Raw genomic sequence first — 22,585 nt, forward strand, 5'->3', positions numbered from 1 at the left:
GCTCACATAGCACCTTGACTTCACTGAGTGAAGAGACCTGCCCTCAAAATGGTGAAAGAAGACAGTGCCCATCTGGATCTCAGAATTAAAAATTGTCCAACTCTTCATCTGTGCACTCAAGAATCCTTGGCTTTAGAATGGCACATGCAAAGTTTTCTTTTTTAAAGATTTATTTATTTATGCATACAAGAACTGGGGTACAGGCCAGAGGTGTGCGGGTGAGAGGAGAGAGAGTGGGGAACATAACAGGCAGATTGACAGAAATGCACTGTTGAGGAGAGCAGTGGACAAGTCAGGAGAAGTCTGCTGTTCCATGTGGGTAGCTCCCTGGCTGGGGATCAAACTTGTGCTGCAGTGGCTGCAGGTAGCTTCATAGGTTGCATGTTAACACCTTGCGTCACCAGGGAGGTCCAAGAAGTTTTCTAATTGAATACAAACACGCCGTGGAGAGACTGCGCCTTAGTTTTCTGACCATCACAATGAAGGGAATATATAATAAGCAATGCTAAATGACTATTTTGGCTTCCAGTGCATATAAAAGTTATGTTTACACCTTAATGGATTCATTCCATATATATATATATATATATATATGGCAAAAGCCTCAGTGTTGTTGAAGGTTTAGACAATAATTAGCATATATTTAGCAATAAAATATTTAAAAATTAAGGTAACGCTTTCTTTTTGACATAATGCCATATATATATATATATGGAGTTCCACTCCTAGGTATTTATCCAAATCACACAGAAACAATTAATTCCAAAGGGTACCTGCACCCCTATGTTCATAGCAGCACTACTTACAGTAGCTAAACTATGGAAACAACAATGAATGCTTTTGAGGAGTTGTGTGGAAGTGGAAACAAGAGAGCTATTTTTAATGGGATCATTATAATATGCTTTTGTATTATACTAATGGGGTAAGTAGGAGAAAAATGACATAGGAGAGCAATGATATTAAGAGATTACATTGAACTATGCTTTTGAGTTGGTGAGAGTGGGTCAATCAGGTAAAAAATATAATGGTTTAGCTTCAAATTACAGAAGGCCAAGTAGGTGACACTAGAGTAGATTGAGAGGGTAGATATATTCTCTGAATGGAAAATTATTGTAGACATCAAGCTCAAAGAGGAGGAGATGTAGTCTTCATATCTCTCTTGGTGAGACTCTGAAATATATACATAGTCATTAATATATGTGCATTTCATTGGTGTTTACATTTTAAAGTTACTACATAAACACAGCATAGACAACTTGGCTGTGGATACAGAAATGAGTAGACATCTTGACTTGGACAATGTGAAATAAAAATGTAGCTCAAATAAAAAAGTGATGTTATAATTGGAGGTGAGATCAATGACGGGAATTGTGTGAAGGCAATTATCGGCAATTTACACAGAGAATTAAGTTGCTGAGCAATACTAAATGAGGGTTAAATATATCATTTAATGCTTATAAATTAATCAAGAACTGAAAATCATGATGTCATCAAGTATTAGGCAGGGTAGGATAGAAGTGAGGCAGTGTTAATAAACTATATCTCACTAGTCATATGAGGTAGTCATTGGGATTGCTTGTATTCAACATATCAGGAAAAAGATAAACTAGGATGTTAGTGAGAATTTTAAAGATTACTAGTAGGATATGAAAGCATAATTAATTTAGGGAAATGATACGTAGACTTTGGGACTAAAGATTGGGAGAGTTGTACTGAAGAATATGATTTTCATTATATACTTTTCTGTACCATGGGATAAGTTCCTTTATGAATACTTTAATTTATCAAGAAATTTTATTTATTTATACAAGTGCTGGGTACAGTCAGGAGCATGGGAGGGTGAGAGAATTCACCAGAGCCAGAGAGGGGAGCAGAGCAGGCAGAAGGACCGAAGTATACTGCTGAGGGGAGCAGTGGGAGTGGCAGGAGAGGTCTGCGTGCCTTGTGGGACCCTCACCCTGTGGCCAGGGATCGAACCGGCACTGCAGATGCTGCAGGCAGCTTCGCAGCCCAGAGCTCAACCACTGCGTCACCAGAGGAGGTCCATGAAATTTTAAATATATAATTTATCAACACTTTTAACACTATTCAATCATCAAAAATGAGACAGTTCTTAATGTGCTGAACATTACAAACATTTATTATATATTGTCAAATTTTAAGATAATTTGAGGGGAAACATTTATTACAAATACATGTTGGTTAATTATCTATTGTTCAGTAAGAAACAAAAAGCATTTATTTGAAACAGCATTTACTACTGTTTACAAGTTAAATAGCCTTGTCTCTCTACGGGGATCATCCCTGTGTCTGTGCTCACCTGCGGTGAGGCCACCTTTCTCTTCTGTCATGACTAGGATGACCTCATAGATCTAGGAAGCAACTTGGTTAAAGCTGGTTTAGAGTGACCTTAACTGGAACATCTGGCTTCTCTGCCTCATGATGTCTCCTGTTCAAAAGCAAGAAAGGCCAGGCTTGTTCATGTGGAGGTGCAGATATCCAAGATGAAAACCTGAAGACTTTTACAAACCTGCAGGGTACAGTGTCCTTTTATTGTACCATGTTGGCCAAAAGCAAGTTGTCAGGCTCATGTGTCATGAGGGCAAAGGGCAAGGATAAGAGGAGGCCAATGGCTGGCTCCAGCAGTAAGGTCAGTATTAAAACATGTATATTTTCAACAGCATATGAAAAATTCACAAAAAAAATGTAAACTCAATATATAATTGTGTTTACTTGATAGAGTAAAATTATAGAAACTAGATGACACAACCATTTCATAAACTTTTCTAAGGTTTCATTTCAGTGGTAAATTGCTATCTAAGACTTAATAACATTTTGAAACTAAAGTGTTCAAATAAAACAAACATATGAACCTCATGAATAGCCAATATCCAGAATTGACAAATGAGGGATCTGGAATGGAGATGAAAACAGATTCCCCATCTGGATTTTGCACAGTGACAGGAGTTCTCAATTTCTGCTCCCCTCAAGCCTTCTGAATTCACTTCTAGGGCTGAGCAGGCTTTCCTTAAGTGAGGGCTCCCTGACATTTGGTAGCTAATGGGTGTGGCCCAGAGACAAATAAGGGTCAATGCGTCATTAACTGTTAACAATAGACTGGGAACAATATAGAAAGGTATGTATTTCATTTAACTCTGTTAACTTTTTTTTAATTTTTTTTTTTTTAAGATTTATTTATACAAGCACTGGGTATAGTCAGAAGCATGGGAGTGTGAGAGAATTCACCAGAGCCAGAGCAGGGAATAAAACAGGCAGACTGAAGAAATATACTGCTGAGGGGAGCAGCAGGCATGGCAGGAGAGGTCTGCACACTATGTGGGACCCTCGCTGGTGGCCGGGGATCGAACTGGTGCTGCAGAAGCTGCGGACAGCTTTGCAGCCCAGTGCTCAACCACTGTGCCACCAGGGGAGGCCAATAACTCTGTAAACTTTTTTATATAAGAGAAAGGACTGAGTTTAGGGGCCTCCCCTGGTGGCAAAGTGGTTGAGTGCTGGGTTGCGAGGCTGCCCGCAACCTCTGCAGTGCTGGTTCATTCCCCGGCCACCCGTGAGTGTCCCACAAAAAAAAAAAAAAAAAAAAAGGACTGAGTTTACTCTATTTTTTTCCAAAGGACAATAGCTATGTATCAGATGAGGACTCAAATTTCACCCTGGCAAGAGACAAGAGAATGTGAGGAGTTGCTGCTTCCCTTTTAGGGAGTTGAAGCACTCTGCACTTAGAAGAAGAAAGCTACTTTCATTTTCTTTATTTAGTAGGTGCAAGGAACACAGCAATGGCTGCCAAACAGTGATACTTTTTTTTCCCCTTATATGGGCTGTATTAGGGGGGACAGTACAGGGAGAAGGAATGTTACAGGGCACCCCCAAAATGAAACAGGTTGTATGACTGTAGGTCCTCACCTGTATGTTTAAAAAGGACTTATTAATGTTCATGTTCAGGCACACACAAAAGGTTAACAAAAGATTTATTTACAAAAGAAGGAGAAATGAAATGAATAACTCAGGGAGAAAAGAGGGAGATAAATTCATAAATGAGCCCTACCCATTCCCCTGACATGGAATCCCAATGACCTGCTGAGAGTGGTGAAAAGCCAAGTGCTGTCAGGCCAAGAGAGCGACCCCAACTCACATTGCTGGTTATATACCCAAACAAAAAATCATGGCTTGGGCCTCCCCGGTGGCGCAGCGGTTGAGCAGTGGGTTGCGTAGCTGCCTGCAGCCTCTGCAGCGCCGGTTCGATCCCCAGCTGCTCCCCGGCCACCGGAGGAGGGTCCCACATGGCGCACAGACCTCTCCTGCCGCCCGCTGCTCCCCTCAGCAGTGTACTTCAGTCCTTCTGCCTGCTCTGCTCCCCCTTCTGGCTCTGGTGAATTCTCTCACCCTCCTGTGCTTCTGACTGTGCCCAGTGCTTGTATAAATAAATAAATCTTTAAAAACAAACAAACGAAAAAAAAAGCATGGCTGCTTAACTCCACCCTCAGCTTCTCGCAACTCTCTTTGGTGAGAGAGAATCAGATCATGGGATTTGTAGTTCCCAGTGTCTTGATGGAGTGGGGGTGGATTCCACAAAACCTGTATGGAGTTTGCTCAGGACATCCTTTCCCCCTAACAGGAGCATAGGGGGAGAGGGAGGCAGGGAGGGGCAGTCACCAGACACAACTGTTCTATGTGTGGATGTAGGGGAGGGTGTTTGTGGCAAAACAGTGAATATGTTAACAGACAAAGATTGGTAGTTGACACAGTTTCTTAAAAGAAAGGAAAATTAAAAAAAAAAAAAAAAGGTCCTATGTTCTTAAACTTTCCCATAATTGTTGCGCTTCTTTGGATTCATCCTGATCCAGAACTCGCATTTTCTTGTTGGGAGAGAGGCTGTACAATTAGTTGAAGAGAGTAACGTGTGCTTCCTCCATCTTTCTGCTTCTTGTTCAACCTTTTGTTTATGGCTTTGAGCTAGCCAGCTACTTCCTTTTTGCTCAAGGTCTGCATACAGAGCTGTCCTATCAGCACTGCCACAAGAAGCATACATGCATTGCTTTAAATGTGCAACACTGTTATGTTTTACTACTCCATCTAATGAATAGAATGTGTTTTTAAATTAGGTATCTGTTGTGCAACCATCCCAGGCTGATAAGTTCTTGGTCGATTTGAGCAAATGGAAGAAAAATCTTGGAGCCTTAGGGATATCTAACATGCCTTTAATACTGAAACACAGTAGGGTTTACATAGGCAGGCAGGGAAAGAGAAGGATGGAAAGACCGAAAGGCCAAAAGGACTACAGCAGCTAAGCCTCCTGGTCCCCTCTCTTCTATTTGTGTGCCCTTATTTACATAGCTGATACATTCTTGTGCATAAAAGTTCCAGCTGTTGTTTGCTAGTGTCAGAAAGGTGAAAACGAACATTTCAAGGTTATGGGCAGTCTTTTGTTTGGCTGGCGAAAAATAGCCTGATTAACTCATTTTCTTTATACTATTGAGAAGAGTTACAGAGTGTAGGAGCCTCCCTGGTGAAGCAAGGGGCTAAGTCTTAGCACTATGAAGCTATCTGTAGCCACTGCAGCCTGAGTTTGATGCCCAACCAGGGAGCTACCCATGGCGCAGCAGACCTCTCCAGTCTCGCTCACTGGTCCCCTCAGCAGTATATTCCAGTAGATCTGCCTGTTCTGCTACCCACTCTGTCTCTTCTGAATCCTCTCACTCCCCACATCCCTGGCCTGTACCCCAGCTCTTATATGCATAAATCAGTAAATCTTGTTTAAAAAAAGATTTACAGGGTATAGGCATTATGGGTGGTACACACGGAGCCGAACCAGCTATCACTAAGTTCCTTAGAAAAGATATTGTTTCCCTCTCTGAAGCTCAGCTTCTCCACCTGTAGAAATCCAGAGTGCTGCTCTAAGTGTGACACTAAAGCCAGCAGCTTATAGCTTTGCCTGAGAAATAACAATCATGAAAATTTGTGAGCTCCACCTAAACCCTCAAATCAGAATTTCTGGGAATGGTATACAAGAAACTCTGCTTATAAAGCTTTTCAGGAGATTCTTTTATTTCACATTAAAATGTTAGAATCACTGACCTGGAGTGAGATTTCTAAAGTCCTGTTTCTGTCTAAATACCCTATCATTTTCACAGAAAAGAAACCAGAGGGAGATGGTCCCATCAACATGATGAAGTCAATGGCCATAAATGTGGTTGATAGTTTTTTTGGCGACTTGATAGAAAATTTGTTAAATAAGCATAAGTTGTGATGATTCCAAAGAGGAGTGAAAACCATACTAAATGAGGCTGAAAATCTGCTTGAAAATGTTGCTGAGAAAACTGAAATGATAAGCAAAATACTTAAGGACTGTATGACCAACCCCAAGAAACACCTGAGTTTGAGTATCTGGAGTTACAGGACTAGAGATTTACTTGACATTTATCAACTATCATTATACAGCTTCTCCTTTTTCATTCCTCTTTGCAAGTTGACAATAAACTATATCCCCAGTTCCTTCCTTGCCTGATTAATACCACACATGTCCTGATCCACCCTAGTCCCTGTCCAAGCATCTCTAATCACTTTACACTGTAGCACATTTTATTTTTTCTTTAGCAGTTTTCACCTTCAATCATTCCATAAAATTCACTTATTCACTGTATTATGTCTCTTGCCAAATGTAAGCCCCATGAAGTGTGGACCTGTTTGTTTGGTTAATGAATATATCCCACACTCATCATTGAAATGACACCTGTTACCCCCGGCTGGCCAGGGGGCTACCGCATGGCACAGCAGACCTCTCCTGTCTCTCCTGCTGCTCCCCTCAGCAATGTATTTTCAGTTAATCCACCTGCTCTGCTCCCCACTCTGTCTCTGGAAAATCTTCTCACCCCCGCACCTTTGGCCTGTACCCCAGTTCTTGTATGCATAAATAAAAAAAAATCTTAAAAAAAAAAAGAAATGGCACCTGTCAAAACAGGTGCTGAGTAAATATTTAAAAATCAATAAATGGTGATAAACATCTGAGGAAATGGGAACCATTTTCTCTGAAACATATACAGTGATGTCAGTGTCACTGCAACTAAATAAATAAAATCAATAAATGGTGCTGAAACTGTATTACATTCCAGGATGGTCTTTCACTTATCTGTGATACTATGGTCATACAGTGCAGACTGTAGTGTCCTCCCCAGACACTGAAAGTTTGATAGGGAAAACTCAACCATCTTCTGTTTTGCAGTGGCTTAGCCCAAAGAATCAATCTCTGGGAACCCAGATTTCTCCTTGTTAAAGAAAAACATAGGGGGTTTCAGAGTTAGTGGAACATAAATGGGTCTTTCTTTCTAGAGTATGTGTTGGCATATGTAGAAGGGCCTCAGAGTAAACACTTGAGTTTATTTGGACCATGAGGCCTCTGTCAAAATAAGTGAAAGTTGCTGTTCTAGCATGAAATCAGCAAGATCTAATAAGCTGTAAATAAGATAGTAACTAAAATACCTATCAGCAATAGATAATAAGCACACACTGGGCCTCACTGGAGGCACAAGGGGTTGAGCACAGCACTGTGAAGCTGTCTGAAGCCTCTGTAGCATTAGTTCAATCCCCAGCCAGGTTGCTACGCACATGGCACAGCAGACCTCTCCTGTCTCATCTGTTGCTCCCCTCAGCAGTGTATTTCATTCAGTCTGCCTGTTCTGTTTCCCACTCTGTCTCTGGGCAATCCTCTCACCTCCTGCACCTCTGGCCTGTACCCCAGTTCTTGTATGCATAAAATAAATAAATCTTTAAAAAAATAAGCCCATATTGATTGTCAATGTGTTACATTAATGTGTTACAAATGTTAATAATAAGACCTGGTGTCAAGGAGGATCTCTACTCTAGAATAAATCATATCCCTGAACCTATTCCAAATCTTGGAAATTGGGAATCCCTATGGGAATATTTTGTTGTTGAAAGACTAACTTTTTGTATAGACAAGAAGTTTCCTGCCTCAGAATGAAAAATTCTGTTGCAGAAAAGTCTTAAATATATTCCTTATACTATATAAACATGAAGATTATGAGCTCTTTTTTGTTTCATGGAAATTCTGTCTCCTCCTTCAGTGGTCAGAAAATTAAAGTTCTCTAAAACAAACCTTAAGCTTAAAGATGAGTGACAATTCACTTTCCACAGGGTAGCCCCATGCTGTGCACAGTTATTCCCTTTTCAGTGCAGGGAAAATAATTTTAAGTATATAGATTTTAGAAATGTAGTTCTGCTAACACATTTTTTCTATCATTTCAGAATTTCTTCTTGAAAATGAGGATGATGAATCTGAGAACAATGAGTCCTCTTCTTCTGCACCAGGTAACTGCCTCCAAATCTCACATCTCATGTGTGAGAACTCTAGTATTATCTGAAGGCAAGGCATCTTGTGAAGACCTAGCACTGTGTTCCTTGTCACTTCTGATCTTTGGAAAAAGCCTTCAGAGTAGAACACTAATGCAAATGAATCCCTTGTTTATTACATCTCGGAATCTGAGGATGAAAGTGAAGAAATGAATGATGAGCAAAAATCTGGATCAGCACAGGAAGGTAATAGCCACTAAAACCCAGTGGCGCATGGGAACCCTCATACATGACTTGGGGGAAGACACATGTGTTGGGACTCTACATTAGAGTGAAGGATCACAGAATAACTGAGGCTTAGAAAGCTGGATTGTTTCTCACTTCTGCCCCTAAGAAAATTTCTCAAAAGTAAAGGTTGAGAGGACTCCCTGGTGGCGCAGAGGGTTGAGTGCAGCACTGTGAAGCTGTCTGCAGCCTCTGCAGCGCAGTTTCAATTCCTGGCCGGCCAGGGAGATACCCACATGGTGCAGCAGACTTCTCTTGCCTTGCCTGCTACTCCCCTCAGCAGTGTATTTCATCAGTCTTCCTGTTCTGCTTCCCCACTCTGTCTCTGCTGAATCCTCTCACCCTCCCATGCCTCTGGCCTGTACCCCAGCTCTTGTATAAATAAAATAAATCTTTTAGAAGAAAGTAAAGGTTGAAACTTACATACCTGTTCTTCAATTCTCTTAAGAATCTGAAAGTGAGAATGAAGAGGATGACACTGAAGAGAATCCTGGACTGTGCCAGGCATCTGTTCTACCTCTGGCAGGTAATAACATTGATATATAATGTCATAATTTGAGCTAAGGCAGGTAGAGGCTTCATGGTGCAGTGGAAAGAATACCAGGGTAAAAATCTAAGATATCTACACCCTGAGCCCATCAATGCCACTGATCGACCATCAACCATGTGCTCTGATATAAATATCCCAAACTTTCATAGACTAAAATTTTAAATGGGATTAATGACATATTTAAAGAATTCATGAAGCATCAGTGATATAAGCCACTACCTACTGCACAAAATAGAGTAAGGATGTGGTTAAGAAAAACAGGTTAAAAAAAAAAAGTATGAGGGCTTCCCTGGTGGCGCAGAGGGTTGAGCGCAGTGCTGTGAAGCTGTCCACAGCCTCTGCAGTGCGGGTTTGATCCCGGCCGGCCTGCAAGAATCCCATATGATGGGGCAGACCTCTCCTTTGGTGCCTGCTGCTCCCCTCAGCAGTGTATTTCATCAGTCTGCCCTTTCTGTTCCCCTCTCTGTCTCTGGTGAATCCTCTCACCCTTCCGTGCCTCTGGCCTATACCCAAGCTCTTTTATAAAAATAAAATAAATCTTTAAAGAAAAATTAAAAAAAAAAGTATGAGTCGTACATACCATATTATTACCAAAGAAACTGATGAATTACTGGCCAACATGAAAGAATTATTTTCTAGTAGTAATAACATTGTTTTCCGAGTACCATATTTTTGGATGTTCTGAACAAACTTATGAAGCAATAGAACAGGAATATTTATTCATTGCATCCATTTATATAGTATTTGTATTCATATATTAACATACATTAATGGAAAACCTACCATATGCTATGCTAATTACTGTGTTTATGAAAGTAAGCAAGATACATAAGGATGATGCTCTAGAGTTTATAGTGTATCAGGATGGATGGATAGATGGAGAGATAGAAAATAAACATGTGGTAGGAGGTAGTGTTAAAGCTGCAGAATGTGGTTGCAATGCCACATAGGGCATTTTAGAAGTAGGGGAGAATTTGCATTTCATTTGCAATAGAAAATCATTAGAAAATTTTAACAGAAGAATTGTAGATGAGTATAGAGTTATTTCGTTGGTTGAAAGCTGTTAAAATGTTTTATTTAAGAGATAACAGCTTTTTGAGTGAGGATGTAGTAATGGAGATAATGACATGGTTAAATTTGGAATCTGTTTTGGAGGTAGAGTCAAGAGAAATTACGGGTGGATTGGATGTGGGATAATGAAGGAGAAGGAGTCAGGATGGATGATTCTAGGTTTTTGGCTTGACAGCTGGATGAAGAGTACCAATTAATGAGATAAAGAAAATCTTTAGTGCTCAGGAGAAACAGATTTATAGGAATGGACAAATAGGAGTTTATTATACACATTTAGCTGGAAACGTGTTTTAAGCCAAGGGTAGATGTTGAATAAACAAGTGGATGTTCAACTAAAGAGTTACAGTAGAATGAGGATGGCGATACATTGTGGGATTCATCAGCATGTAGATAATATTCAAGATGATGTTACTGGAAGAGGCTGCTTGGGGAGAAAGTGTTTCTGGAGAAGATCACTCCTCTGTTAGAGCTGTGGTAGGAGAGGAAAAGTCAACAATGAAGACGGATTTAGAAAGAATGACTGGAAAATGCTGCATCACAGGAGTTTAGAGAACATTTCCAAGAAAGAAGTTGTGTTCAACCATGTTAAATGCTAAGAAAATAATAAACAGTCAGTGGCGGCCTTGATAACAAGCATTTCTTTAAATGGCAAGGATTGTAGTTATTTTATATTGCATAAAAGTAAAAATTGAGGATTGAAAATTAGAAAGAGTGAAAATTGAAAGTGTCTTTCATGAACTGTACCCAGAAGTGAGGAGAGAAATGAGACAATAGCTGGAGAGTAAGAAGGGTCGAGGAGAGTCTTTTTTAAAGATAAATTGAAACTAAGGCAGATGATATGCTGATGGCTATAAAACAATAGGGAGAGAGAGAAACTGATGATGTAGAAGAGAGATCAATAGATACCAGAGTAAAACCCATATGGGTGAGAGGTAATGGAATCCATAGTCAAGGTATAGGTGTTGCCTTTAAGTGGGAGATAGAAAACACTGTCTTTGTCAGGAGAGATAGTAGGAGAATAGGTAGATGTGTAGATAAAATTGTGTTCACATTTGTAAATGAAGGAGTTAAACAAGTTAAGAATAAGAGAGGAAATTTTGGACAGAAAAAGGAGTGTGCACACAATACCTGAGAAAAAAGGGAGTTTGGCAAAGAGGGCAGTTTGGCTGTCCCTTAGAGCAAGGGGAGACCAAAGAGCAAGGTTGGAGAGGTAGGCAGCAGTCACATAAGTTAAGTTGCTAGAGCCAAGCATTAATCAGTATATTGAATTAATATGACCTTAAGTGTATTTTTTTCCTGGAAACATTAGGGTAGTTGACAATTATTATTTCTGTTATGTATATTTTTCCCCCATTACATTTCTGCCTCTCTGGTCTGACTAAGTACTCCAAAGGTTCCCATCCGCTTATGTAGCATAGTAGATTGCCCTCCATTGAGCCCAGTCCTAGCACTTAATGGCATGCAAAAAAAAAAAAAAAAAAAAAAAAGGAAGAATTTTGGGCCTCCCTGGTGGTGCGACGGGTTAAGCACCACACTATGAAGCAATCCGCAGCCTCTGCAGCATGAGTTTGATCCCCAGCCAGCCAGGGAGCAACCCACATGGCACAGCAGAACTCTCCTGGCTTGCCTGCTGCTCCCCTCAGCAGTTTACTTCCGTCAGTCTGCCTGTTATGTTCTCTACTCTGCCTCTGGTGAATCCTCTCACCTCCCACATCTCTGGCCTGTACCACAGCTCTTGTATGCATAAATAAATAAATCATAAAAAAGGAAGAATTTTGTATATTATACATTATTTTTCCAACCACAGTGAACAGTTTTTTAGAGTATGTGTGGCAGGTGAACATGAAGGAATGATAGAGATTGTTCAACTTTGCAAGTGGATTACTGTGGTACATTTATTAAAATTGAACTCCTGTAAGTGAGCTTGAGATGCCATTGGCATATAATCAGATGAAATGAAGACTACAGACTTACCGTTGTATAATTTGGAAGAAACATCTGCATTAGAAGTTTTGGAGATGCTTATCTGAGAATTATATTTAGTACTCTGAAAATGGATGAAAGTGAGAAATTACGTGAGAAGAAACCCTAATTTGAGCTCTGAAGAACTTTTGATTTCAAGATCATAGAAAGAACTATTTGAAAATGAGACTCAGAAGGTATGGTCTAAGAAAAAGAAAGAAAACTAGGAAAATGTGTTGTTGGAGTTACCACGAAAGAATCTGTTAGAGTTATCAACAATTTCTGATATGATTGAAATATTAGGTAAAAGTAAGACCATTAGATTTAGTGATTCTGAGGTCATGGTGATATTGGGGGGAGCCAAAATTGGTTAAGTGGAAGACAGAGCCAGACAAGAGTGAGTGGACTTGGAGGAAATGCAGATGGTAAGTAAAGGCAAATTTGAGAAATTTGATTATAAAATGGAAGGAAAAACAGGAGAATGGCTACAGATGGGATCATTAGGAGAATATCAACTTTTTTTATAACAAGAGATTTGATCATATTGCAATGGGTCAAGAGAAGTATAATTCAAGGAATGTTCATGCAGGAAAATCATATTGCAAAATCCTATAATAGAAAATATGAATAAAGAGGAATCAAGAAATGTCAAGAGCTTAATTTCTTTTTCTATAATGCAAATATGGACTGAGAGGATTTATATTCTTTTCCAATACTTGCAATCCTAAGGGCCATCATTATGATTGAGATTAATGATGGTTTTCCTTGGGCTTGCAGTGGAAAGCTGAAGCCCCAACTTCCTCGATTCTCCAAAGCACCCAAATCAAACTTGCTCTAAAAGACATTACTCTAGGAATCTCCCACCCTTACACAAAGGTTTCACATCTAATATTTTAAAACCATATCTTTGCAAATAATGTTTCTTGGAGACGTGAAAGAAATTTACTTACCACTTCAAAAAATATTCCTGGTGTTATCAATTGGAGGATATTTTTTAAAGGTAGGGATCTTCATGTCTTTTCCATTTTGTACCCTAGAAAGTTTTGTAGAAATGTGCAAATCTTTCCTGGGAATTCTGAAACTCTCAAGTCATTTTAATGCTCCTTCCTGTATCCCAAGATTACTTAGAGGTTTTCTAAACTTCCTCTTTCCAAAGAACCAGAGTGAGTTTCTCTGATTCTCATAGTCTTTTTCATTCAAGGAATGCTTTTGAGGATACTAATTCATTCATGAATGCAACATATCCAAGGAATAGCTAAAATTTTCTTGTGTTTATACTACTGGCCACCCTTAACACACATTGTAAATTTTCACATTCCTGAAAGAGATGTCCTGATTCCTCTTTGGGAGAATCTATAAGGACTTTCTTTATTTCTGTAGGTTCAATGTTCATTTTATTATTTTTTTTAAGATTTATTTATTTATACAAGAACTGGGGTGTACAGTCAAAGGTGCAGGGGGGTGAGAGAATTCACCAGAGACAGAGCGGGGAGTAGAACAGGCAGACAGAACGAAGACACTGCTAAGGGGAGCAGAGGACAAGGCAGGAGAGGTCTGCAGTGCCATGTAGGTTTCTCCCTGGATGGCCGGGAATTGAACTTGCGCTGCAGAGGCTGCGGACGGCTTCACAGCACAGTACTCAACCTGCTGCACCACTGGGGAGGCCCCTCGGTATTCATTTTAGAACCCAAGTATCCTGATCCAGATGCCCATGATTGAAAAAGTATCTATGACAAGTTATTTCTACCTCTTCCATGAGAATTAAAACTCCTGGGAAGCATCTCAGGTAAATGTTGCCAGGAAGTAGATTTGGGTGCTCCCTGCTCAATCTAGATAAAGTCTAGATAGAATAAAGAAAAAGGATAAAGTGTCAGTGCCCAGTAGTTGCTAAGGCTTACTTTACCCATATTATAGCAAGCACTCGTAATGGAACTCATTTTATTTGAATTTGATTATGTCATAACTGTTGTGTAAAAAATGTTAAGTACAGTAGTGGAAAGTTAGAGAATGCTTCAGTCCTCATTTCTCTAGGAACCTATCAGTGAGGGAAAACTATTTAGTTCTGATGCACACACATAACAAAATAATTGGATGTGTAATGGACAACTGGTGCTTGGATTCCTTCCCAAGACATCAGTTTTGTTGAGTCACATCCCTTCCTTGTTTGTGATGAAGCCTGCCAGTGCTATAGTATCAAGTCACTTCTGTTGGATCAGTGCTGTGGCAATGAGGCCCTGGCAATGACAGTCCAGAGTCCTTTTGTGAAGATACATCTGACAGTAGGGATTTGTTCTACTTATATCTTACCTCAGATATCCCAGCAATTACTCATATTATATTCTCTCTACTTTCTCCAGGAAAATACAGGCTCTGTGAATCTACTACTTTAAATGTCAGTTTTGGATCAATAATTTTTCAATTATTTACCCTTTATATATCCAAGCTAAAACCATTTTCATGATGTTATTGGGTTGATTCTTAATAAATTCTTTAAAAATTATTCTTGGTTTTGTATTTTATCATAAAGGTAAATCATACTCATTGTAAGACAAATTTTTGTTAAAGAAAAATGTTAAAAATTAATGAAGAAATTAACATTTCTTATATTATTTGCTATGAACTGTGGGATATTATTACTGGGAATATAGTGATTTCTCAATGAATTGCCAGTTGTGAAGGATGCATTACTTGAATCATGCTTCATTTTCTTACTAATTGTACATTATATTAATTTAGAATGTGCCATGAGCTATTTAATTTTGGAGAAAAACTAGACTCTTATCCATTTTAGGGAATGCTTGACTGAAAGGGATTGGAATCCACTCAAACATAAAACAAAACAAAACAAAAATGGTCTTGAAATAGTGTAGCATTAGACAATAAGGGACTCAGATTTTCTGATGTTGATGTGTACTTCTTTGAAATCTTATAAAATATTAATTTGTAGCATTTTAAATAAATTAGTTTAATTCTCTGAAACTGTTTTCAGGTATGAAGTGGGGACACTAACATTTGACTCATTTTGATCAGTGTCATGTGTACATAGTGCCTCATTCCTGTACTGCCCACCACACAGCACGGAAATGTTGAAACAGTAGTAGAGTCACCACTGTTACATACACGGATTTATCTTTCAGGGTGACACCTCATCACACTGTTAATTGCTATCATCACTAGTCCTTCCTTGTCCAAGCTCTCCTTAGTTATTGTTTTATTTCACATACTTTCTGGTAAATTTTAGAATGATGCTATTTTATGTTCTAACAATTTGAATGGAGTTTAGAATGGGGCTCAGTTATACATTTGCTCACTTAGGGATATATTATATCTAACCATTAAGTCACATGTTCTCATTTAATTTTCAAGCAAAGGTTTATATTTTTCATACACTGTTCTCGAATTTCTAGATAAGGATAATTATACATAGATTATGTTTTCTTACTGTTTTGGATGAGAATATTTTTTCTTTGAAGCTTTTAACTAATCACTCCTGTGAGTGTTAAGAAAATGACAAGGGTGACTATTCTTAAATATACATATATGTAAACTTAGCTTTACTGCTTTCATTAATCTAGAGTATTTTTCACTTGTTTTTTTGACAATTTTGCATATAAAATTATATTATCTGCAATAAAGACATGCCTCTTCCATTGAGTTTTAATCTCATATTCATAAAGTTTTATATTTATCATATATCTCTAGATAAAATAATTAGAATGATGAGTTATTATTTTAATGGAAATGCTTCCAATATTTATCTTTAAATATAGTATTTCCTGTTGATTTAAACTAGATTTTTATTTATTTATTTTTTAAGATTATTTATTTTAAAATATTTATTTATTTATTTGTTTGTTTGTTTATTTATTTATACAAGAAGCAGGGTACAGACCAGATGCGTGGGAGGGTGGGAGGATTCACCAGAGACAGAACAGGGGAACAGAACAGGCAGACTGAAGAAATACACTGCTGAGGGGAGCAGCGGGCAAGACAGGAGAGGTCTGCTGCGCCATGTGGGACCCTTGCCAGGCAGCCGAGATCGAACCTGTGCTGCAGACGCTGCAGTCAGCTTCACAGAGCTGTGTTCAATCTCCTACGGCACCAGGGGTGACCATAAACTAGATTTTTAATGATAAAATGTATTTTACATTGGTAATTTTCACATCTTTTGTCTCCTTAGGGATGAATATTATTTTAGGCTCTCATGTAAAATGAAGGAAATAGAAAGTATGGTCTATTTCAACCACTACTTATATCAACAGAAATGATTATTATATTCTTAGGATGAAGTCTTTTCTTTTAAGATTTATTTATTTATGCATATAAGAACTGGAGTATAGGCCAGAGGTGTGCAGGTACGAGGATACACCAGAGTCAGAGTGGGGAGCAGAACAGGCAGATCTACTGAAATATACTGCTGAGGGGAGCAGCAGGTGAGAAAGGAGAGTTCTGCGGTACTACATGGGTTATCTCCCTGGCCCGAGATCGAACTCATGCCATAGTGGCTGCAGATAGCTTGGTAGCAATGAGACTTTAACCCCTGTATCACCTGGGAGGCCCTGAAGTTCTTTTTGTCATAGAGGATTATTTTATTAATGTGCACTTGAAGCAGTATTACTAATAATTAATTTATAATTTCCATATTGATCAGATTGTTATTTATTTTGATTTATTCCTAATTTGGTTTTAGGATATTTTTATTATATTTCTATCAATGAATTATGAGTAGTCATTTTATAAATCCTAGAATACCTGAAAACACTTTATCTCTGAATTCATCTACAAATTCACCTAAAATATATATAAAAGCCAATCTAAATTTGTTCCTCAGAAGTAACTTTTTCAAACTATGAGACAATGTTAATTTTAAAAAAAAATACTAATATGTCTCCATGTGTATAATCATTATTTAAACTTTCAATCTGTTGATGAAATTTAGTTATACAAGTACTAAAAAATTATTTTTTTTCATCTTGAGAACATTATGATTATGTAAAGATGTCTAAATAGAATGGATAGTTACAAAGAGGGAAGTGAAAATAACTTCTGTTCCACAAGATGATTTATGTGTCTTCTTATCTTGCTGTCTGTCTCCTGCTCTCTTCACATAAAGGGCTCAGGGATACGCTCTCTTAACAGAGTTCTGAAGCATCATTAATATAAATAACATAAATTGGTGGACGGAAGTATGGGGCTGATGCTGGCGGCAGGGGTGGCTCTTTGTGTCCTCACCACACTGTCCTTTTTATCATCTCAATGCATATGTTTCGATTCAAAGGTCATTTCTTGGTTTAAGAAGGCAGCTGTTCCCTTATTTGGATCCTCTACATTCCTCTTATCAGTGAATAAGGGATCAGGGGAAAAAAAAGTAATTATAGTAAAATGAAAATGAAAATCAACAAGCAACTACAAACCAGAGACATTCTTCAGGGCGGGGGGAGAAGAGGGTAGGGGTGGGAAGAGCACTGGGGACTAAGGTGATGGTACGCGGGTGAAATGGTGGTGTGAATTTCACATGGACTATAATCGAGATGAGAAAGCATACATTGTACAAAAATGAAGAATGATGTAAAAAATATATAAAATAAAAAATATAATAATAATAAAAGAAAGCAGCTGGAGCATTAAAATTTCAGTCCTCCAGTCAGAAAGACAGGCGAGAAAAAGCACTTGTCCCTTCAGAGAATCATTTTTTTTTCTATAAACCATTAACCTGAATCTAGTCACAAAGCAACTCATAGCTGCAACAGCAGGTGAAACATGAAGTGAGCATTGCCTATTGCCAATTGCTTAGCTATTAGGAAAGGGAAAAACATTCTGGGGCTTGACTGACTGTCTCTTCCAGATGTTGTTTCTACTTTTATGGCTGCCTGAGATCCCATTTAATGGATTTAGGAGCATATGTCTTATTAATGTAGGTGAGTACACTCAATGCTTCCATCAAAATCAAGAAAACAAATAGGATGGAAGGAATTAATAAGAAATATTGTACATACATAATGATATGTTAGAGAGAAAGCAGATGAGATATAGACAAAATTCATAAGGCTAGGTCAAGTAAATGTAACTTGTGAGATGTAGGCAGAATCCAGATTATTTGGTAAACATAATCAGTGAATTAGTATTCTAACAAGCAAGACATAGCAAAGACTAAATAGAAAATATAATGGAAAAAAATATGCTGCTTAAGTATTCAAAGGAAAGGAAAGAATTACTTTGAAGCTGTCTTTTTTAGTAAAAAAATATTTTCTTTCACTATTGTTTATTTTTGTACAGTTTTGATATCTCCTCTCAGGTATAGTCCCTGTAGTTCTCCCACAACCACATCACCATGCACCACCACCATGGTCCCTGATGACTTTGCATCCCCTGTTGTGATCTGCTCCCTTTCCTTTCTTCCCTCTCCCTTGCTGTATGCCTCAGATCTATGGCCAGCTTGCAAGTTTCGTCTTTTTCTTAATTTTTTGTTCAGTTTCTCTGCATTCCACACATAAATAAAACCATCTGATATTTATCGTTTTCCTTCTGACTTATTTTCGCTAGTATAATCCCTTCCAGCCCCATCCATATTGTTGCATATGGCATGCCATTATTTTCTTGATCACTGAGTAGTATTCCACTGTGTATATATGTCACAACTTTTTGATCCATGTATCTGTTTTGGGGCATTTGGTTTCTTTCCATATCTTGGCTATTATAAATAGCACCACAATAAAAATGGGAGTACAGGGCCTCCCCGGTGGAGCAGCGGGTTGAGTGCCACGCTTTGAATCTGTTCGCAGCCTCTGTAGTGTGGGTTCAATCCCTGCTGGCTGGGGAGAATCCCACATAGCCCAGCAGACCTCTCCTGTCTTGCCTGCTGCTCCCCTCAGCAGTACATATCTGTTGTCTGCCTGTTCTGCTCCCTGCTCTGACTCTGGTGAATCCTCTCACCCTCCCATGTCTCTGGCCTGTACCCTGCTTCTTGTATAAAAATACATAAATCTTAAAAAAAAATGGGAGCACAGGTTTCCTTTTGAATTAATGCTATGTAAAGTTGTCGTTTTAAAAAATAAACACAAAATAACCAAAGGGATAGAAAGACCCAAGATTGTTACTATGCCACTTCTGTCATCTAAATTGGCCACCATTTGTGGATACCCAGTATCACTCCATTCCCATCCTACATACGCCCAACCCTCAAGACATGCAAATAAGACCAAAGGATGTTAAACCAGCTAGTGGCAGCTACTCCTGCATTAAGTACTATCCCCTCCCTGTAGATGTGTCACTGGCTCAAGATATCTTCCTTGTGGCCCTCTCTTGCTCTGACCTCAACTCTAGTCCTCATTACCAAACCATTAGCTATGAAGCATTAAGAGAAAGGCAGGGTTTACACACATTGTGAACACCAAAATCAGGAAGCGTGGTGTGTTTACCCAGTTTGCTGTACTAACTTATCCTATTTCATTCCCCTTGCATCTTGTCCTGCTCTTTTACTGATTCAACAAGCCATATTATCAATTATTTTAATGTAATCTATCTTTTTCTATGACCTCTGGCATGGCTTGTTGGGTAGTGTACTTTCGGGCTACCCCTATGTGAAGGTACTATCCTATGCAACGCATTCTCCCCTGCTGAGTGGATTTTTCTGCTTCATGAAAGAAGACGTGGGAAGGAGGCACATGCTTCTCAGCACAATAAGCCCAGGTTATTTTTCAAGTTAGGTCAATGTCAAATTAGTAGGTTAAATTTACATTCCTTAATGAGAATAAATTTTGTATTCCTCAGAGGAAATTTCATACACTTGAAACTGGTATGTTGGCTATTTAGTGATTTAAGAAGAAATCCATATTTAACCTTTATTGGGAGAGAGAATAAAAATATTTCCAACTTCATGAGAATGGATCCCCTGTTTTTTGCCAAATTTAGCAAAGCCCAGGCAAAACAAAGCCCCAGTAGGCATCACCATCTGGGGCAGCAGACTTTGAAAGATCCAAGAAGGAAAAGGGAGCCTGGAACTCTTCCGGAGTTTAAGTCTTGAAGGAAAGCATGTAGGAGAACTGCTATTATTAAAGGTGCACTTATAAAAGAAGGTTTGGATTTTGAAGACAAGGAAAAATTATGCAAATGACTTAAACTTACATATAACACACATGGAGTTCCTAAACCACTGGACATGGGTATATGCCCATTTGTGCAGGAGCATGTGCTCACACACATTCATCCTGACATAGGAGAGTGAGAAGATATGTCTCTTTAACCTTCCAGTCCATTTTGCTTTAGTCTATTTTCATTGCCTTTCAGTCTCACAACTGTTTAATACTCTACTGAATATCAGTATATCTTTGGTTTGACATGACAATTGTCAGCAAGAAACACCCCATTTTCTAATAATTTCATAACTGAGAAGACTTTCATAACTATGAGAAGAAATCTATAGAGCAAGGAATGTCCTCTAAACATAAGAAACCAGGAGACACTTTTCCTGATCTTAATTTATTAGGTAGTGTATGATCTTCACAGGATATCTTGTGACAGAAAGGAGAGGGCTTGCTAAACAGAACTCACATTAGAAACCCCTGTCTCTCTGCTATCTCCCATTCCAAACTGTATCCCTAATTCATCCTTCAAACAATTCTCAGAGTGGACAGTAAACTAAAATACAAAATATTTAGCAGGCATTCTTGTTTCTCTAACTTTGACACCATTTGTGTTTTCCAAACCAAAGTTACCCAGGCAATTTCTCACCCAGAGCCTAGACACACACACACACACACACACATACACACACAGAGACACACACACACACACATATATATATATATATATATATAGTACCTTCTCCTTGAAATAATATTATTTTTTATTGTCTACAGGCAAAGTCATGTGCCTCTTTTAGTCATTTTATTTATTTATTATTTATTTACTTTTTTAAGATTTATTTTATTTATTTATCCATACAAGAGCTGGGGCACAGGCCAGAGGTAGGGGGGGCAGTGAGAGGATTCACCAGACAGAGTGGGGAGCAGAACAGGCAGATCGACTGAAACACACTGCTGTGGAGCAGCTGGTGAGACAGGAGAGGTCTGCTGTGCCATGTGGGTAGCTCCCTGGCCGGGGATCGAACCCTTGCTGCAGAGGCTACTGATAGCTTCATAGTGCTAAGACTTAACACCTTGTACAATCAGGGAGGCCTCTTTTTTTTATTTATTTTTTTTACTATTTTATATATTTTTTACATAATTCTTAATTTTTATACAATGTATGCTTTCTCATCTCGGGTATAGTCTCTGTGATATTCCCACCACCAATTCACCTGTGCACCTTCTCCATACTCCCCTGTGCCCTGTCCACCCCAGTTTTGATCTTACTGCCTCATCACCCCTTGCAGAATGTCTGGTTTATATTGCCTTGATTTTGATTTTTACTTTATTATAATTACTTTTTTTCCTGATTCCTGATTTGGATCTCCTACATTCCTCCTTTTAGTCATTTTAAAAGACATTTTCTCATAGAGGACATCTATGATCCTCAAAATAAACTAGATGCCTGGTTATTTGGCCTTATATATTTTTTTTTCTCAATCAACACATTTGTCACAATCTGTAATATATATTTTCCGGTGTGTTTATTTTTGTTTAATGTTTTTTTTCTTTAATTTGTTTAATGTTTAATAATATAAGTTCCATTAGGGTGAGGGGCCTGACTGTTTTATCCCGATATTTATAGCACCTACCAGAGCCTATGGAACAGAATTGGTACTCAGAAATATCAGGATGGGAAAAATTCCCAACTAGAATAAATGTACCCCCAAAGTATCTGGATTATACTGCAAATTAGAGTGGATGGGAAGAGAGTAAATAGTGAGAATTTAATGATCCTTTATAACAAATTCAATGGGCTTTATCTTCATGCCAAAATAAGATAAACACCTAATTAGAAATATGGTCTCCATGATTCTTTTAAGAGCAGTAAATATTGATAAGCATTCCTAGAATAATAAAAAAAAAAGTTGCTATTCGAGATACTTACACTATTTTTATTCCATTCTATTTTAATACAAGATCATCCTCTTACTGAGATTTGCAGCTTTCAGATTGGAAATCCCAAAGCAAAGCTTGAAACAGTATTTCCATTCAAATCATTAGATGACCTTCACGTCAACCCTGCAGTGGCAGAGAGTGATGCAGATGATATGGAGAAACTTTTCTGACTATTGCTTTTAAATGAGGCTGTTGATAAAAACTACGCCCACCTTTGGAGGATGTTTAAAACTTATCATCTTGAGAATAGTTGGTAGCTATAACATCACTTCACAAAAGACTCAAAACTATTTTTAAATTCCTGTTTCTTTTTGAGTACAGTAACCAGTTATAAACTCAACAATATTTCACTTGGCTTCAGAAATAG

General features: G+C 38.4%; 1 long non-coding RNA gene across 8 annotated transcripts in view; it reads right to left on the minus strand.

The window, feature by feature from the left end:
• Positions 1–1,134: 1,134 nt before the first annotated feature.
• LOC119239975 (uncharacterized) overlaps positions 1,135–22,585 on the minus strand; it is a 192,804-nt gene continuing 171,353 nt past the window's right edge. For 5 of the 8 annotated variants that reach the window (XR_008551092.1, XR_008551091.1, XR_008551093.1 and 2 more), the window contains 2 exons: positions 22,208–22,341; positions 2,180–2,449 (listed from right to left, as the gene is read on the minus strand). This is a non-coding gene — a long non-coding RNA (uncharacterized LOC119239975). Of the gene's footprint in view, positions 1,171–2,179; positions 2,450–8,495; positions 8,515–22,207; positions 22,342–22,585 lie in introns of those variants that run through there. The other 3 variants (XR_008551089.1, XR_008551088.1, XR_008551090.1) reach the window with 3 other exon arrangements.

Source organism: Talpa occidentalis, unplaced genomic scaffold, assembly GCF_014898055.3.
Source record: "Talpa occidentalis isolate TD23 unplaced genomic scaffold, MPIMG_talOcc4v2.1 talOcc4.12, whole genome shotgun sequence".
NCBI lineage: Eukaryota > Metazoa > Chordata > Mammalia > Eulipotyphla > Talpidae > Talpa > Talpa occidentalis.